Source organism: Phalaenopsis equestris, unplaced genomic scaffold (genome assembly GCF_001263595.1).
Source record: "Phalaenopsis equestris unplaced genomic scaffold, ASM126359v1 Scaffold000540, whole genome shotgun sequence".
Taxonomy (NCBI): domain Eukaryota; kingdom Viridiplantae; phylum Streptophyta; class Magnoliopsida; order Asparagales; family Orchidaceae; genus Phalaenopsis; species Phalaenopsis equestris.
In genome coordinates this window covers 1,923,046-1,926,583 of record NW_018164980.1, presented here as the reverse complement: position 1 = coordinate 1,926,583, position 3,538 = coordinate 1,923,046, and the positions used below count along the sequence as shown (strand labels likewise).

At 34.3% G+C, this 3,538-nt stretch overlaps 1 protein-coding gene across 1 annotated transcript in view; it reads left to right on the top strand.

Moving 5' to 3' along the window:
• LOC110028983 overlaps window positions 1-2,266 on the top strand; it is a 22,101-nt gene extending 19,835 nt beyond the window's left edge. Inside the window, exon 7 of the mRNA XM_020731077.1 lies at window positions 2,190-2,266. The gene's annotated coding sequence lies outside the window, so the exon portion shown is untranslated. The remainder of the gene's footprint in view (window positions 1-2,189) is intronic.
• Window positions 2,267-3,538: the final 1,272 nt, after the last annotated feature.

The following is a 3,538-nucleotide window of genomic DNA, read 5'->3' as shown; positions in this document are numbered from 1 at the left end:
ATATTATGCATATTTATTTAATATTTATTCTTAAATATAGGTGGTTGAGAGCCACTCATTTTCTCCCTGATTTCATCCCTATTAATGAATATTCCTGTCGGCTAAGCGTGCCCAACCATAGGTGTAATAATTTATATATTAATATAATTAATATTAAATTAATACAGAACTTCGAAAAAGGACAGAAATTTTGTAATATTTTTCACATAAATTGTAAAAATTACAGAAGAAAGCAACAAAAGTGTCCACTTCCCTAAACTATGGACTATATTAATTTAAAATGTTGCATATGGAATCTTATATGATGATATGCATTAAATAATACAGAAGAGTGGTCTCTCTTAATCACAGAGATACGGGGTTGTTATGAACCAAATGTTATATAAATTTATATTTATAAATCCTGACTGTTAGTCTGTAATTAGTGGCAGCACTTAAAAGGACTGGCCATTAGTCTAATGACCATTAATTAGGTTGCTCACAGCTAAAAGTTTGGAGCTACTTGTCCCTTGGCAGACTTCTAATTAAATGGGGGTATTTACATGTATACCTCCCAAAATCCTATATATTTATTTATGTATCTAACATACTTTGATTTTTACATTAATATTACCATAATCTTTCATAACACATAAAAATATTACTATTTTAATTTAAAAAAAATGAAAATGTCTGTAAAAAATAAAATTGAGATTGAAATCGCAAAAGAGTTAAGATTGAATTTTATAAATGCTAAATGTGGTATTTATTTATTTTGTTTAGAGATGATGCGGGAGTTGACGAGAAAATATTAGGTGCGGATGCTCGTGGGTGCGGATGATGGCATGGATTCTATCGCACAATAGCTTGCTCAAATTGAATCCAGTTGTATGCGCCAAAATTGTTAGCACGAAACACAGAGCAGTCATATGACTAAAAATGACGGCTTAACAATGAAAACATTGAAATTCAAGGAGTTTGATCCGAACCGGTCAACTGAAAACCAACAAACTGATCAAGTCAACCAACCTTCAGTACTACTGGACCCATCCGACGAACTTCTTTACGGCTCCAACTACCAAAGATTCCTAAAAGTCCGACCGATCTCGACTAGCCAACTGATCTACCTAGGCATAAGGGACCATCACACAGTCGGTCGCTTCGTCAGATCGAGCCGAAGCAGGCCGATCCACCAATCACTATCGGACCACATTCCAGTTATAATGTAAATATGATATTACATTCATTGTATTAAAAATGGTTTCCATAACCGTCCATTCTTTCCATAACGATAAATTAAGGGATCCCTTCTCCCACTACTCTCTCTCTCTCTCTCTCTTTCTCTCTCTCTCTCTCGTTCTCCTTCGATTAGCTCTAACTCTCGGGACGTGTGTTAGCAAAAGAGAATTTGTGATTCAACACACGTAGCGGTCCACGCGTGTGAATGACACACCTAATATTTTCTCAGAGTCGACGGCAAGGTAATTGATGCCTTGAGTTGCATGCATTTTGTGTAAGTTGTTTCTATTGAATAGATTAAAGAATAAGCATATTCTAATATTCTAAGTTTTGTTTCATATTTTATTCTATTAGGTACACTATATGAGGTGCCTTATCTGAATTTTTAATGACTGATGGTTATAGTTTTTTGAGATTTTTTTTTAATATGTATTCCAGCATGTGCACTTCATTTTGTTTGTAACTTTTTCATAATGAAAATACACGGTGGTGAAAGCTGGATAGCTTGGAAAGTTCAGACCAGTTGAATCATAATTTAACCAACAAGCTAAAATGAGTTACATGGAGTTAAGAAACTGACATAAGAGAATGATTGTAAGAGATTCAAATTAAACTCCTGACAAAAAAACTGAAGCTCACATGGATGCTTCGATCCCTTTTTCAATAGTGGGATCTTTGTGGCTAAAAATAAGATTTTCAATTGGTGCATGCCAACTATCAAACACCTTTATAAATTCCTCGTTTCCATGAGCTTGGAAGAATCAAGAATCTCCTCAAGATCATCTCCCATTATCATATTCTTCCTTCCTCTTCTTCTTCTTTCTTTTCCTAAAGCTCATCATACACCTGATAATGGCTGAAAGCACCATTAAACGAATCTGCATTTGTGTTTTGCTCGCCATTATCATTCTTGGTCATGAGTGCATCACTTATACTGAGGGAAGGCATTTGAAAGAAGTCGTTGGGTGCAGGAGATGCCTGCTGGAAGAAGAAGAAGAAGCTGGTGAGATAAAGAATGGAGGGGAAACGGTGGAGGGCTCAGTTGAAGGAGATCATAGCGCTGATAATGGTGATGTGGTGGGGACTAACGATGCTCGGCCATCAGTTCCAGGGCATAGCCCTGGTGTTGGCCACTGATCTCTTATTCACAATGGCGTTGAGAAGAATGTAGAAATTTATGTTTCTTCTCATCTATATTTGTGATATATTTATGGTCGCCCTTGTAAAAGTTGATGTTCATCTTTATTGTGTAGAAAAGATGGCATTGGTCGCATCACGACGTACGCTAGACGCTATAATGTGATTTACATGCTGTTATTTGTATGTTCGTTGTCCGGATGCAATATTTTCTCCTATTTATGTGCTTGTTTGTATGTGTTCCATTGTTTCCATTGAATCAACTTATCTATTTTTCATATGCATATACATAATATATAGATAAGGAATCAAGTAGAGTCCACGAGGTAATTGCCCCTCTTAAATTTAAATTTTTACTTATATGGGTGGATAATTTGATATTTACTCATCTTAAAATATCAGTTTTGCCGCTCCTGAAATATTACTTTCCATTTTCTTGCCCTTGCTCCTCCCATGTTAGGTTTAGGGCTACCCCCCTCCCCTCAAAAAAGAGACTGGTTCTACCCCCATTATCAGAAGTAATTTGTTTTAGAGAAGATTAAAACTCTCATTATCACATATTAAATAAACTTGTATATTATCATATCTCAATTGAAATTTTTAATAAATTTATTTAGAGATGTCCTTAAATTATATTGTTCATGATCATAAGATAATCAAATATCAAATTGTTAAATTTTATTAATTAATTAATTAAGTATTTTTTAAAAAAGTAAACAAAATAAAAATTGATTAACTAATCATGAATATACTCTAATTAAATTGAGAGACAAATAATTTACCGAACATATTAATTCATTTGCAGTCCTAATCATGGTCTTTCTTCCATCAAAATATATAATGAAAATAAGTTGCTTATAGAACTCCTATGACTTCATTTTAAATGAATGTCTCTTGTCCAATTTTTCAGTATTTGCATATCTAACCCATAAATTATACTCTTTTACATTTCTACCTTCCAAATATTTCATTTCACATTAAAAATACCACATCCTAGTCATTAAAAAGTCACATATATCATTTCATGCATAGGGAAGGAGCCGTGCGTAGCGGTCCATTTAATGATGGTTGCTTCGTTCTAAGTAGGGCTGTCAAAACGGCTCATTGTTCGCGAACAGCTCGTGTTCGGCTCGTTAATTTAGCAATAAGTTAACGAGCCGAACATGAACTAAGATGTGTTCGT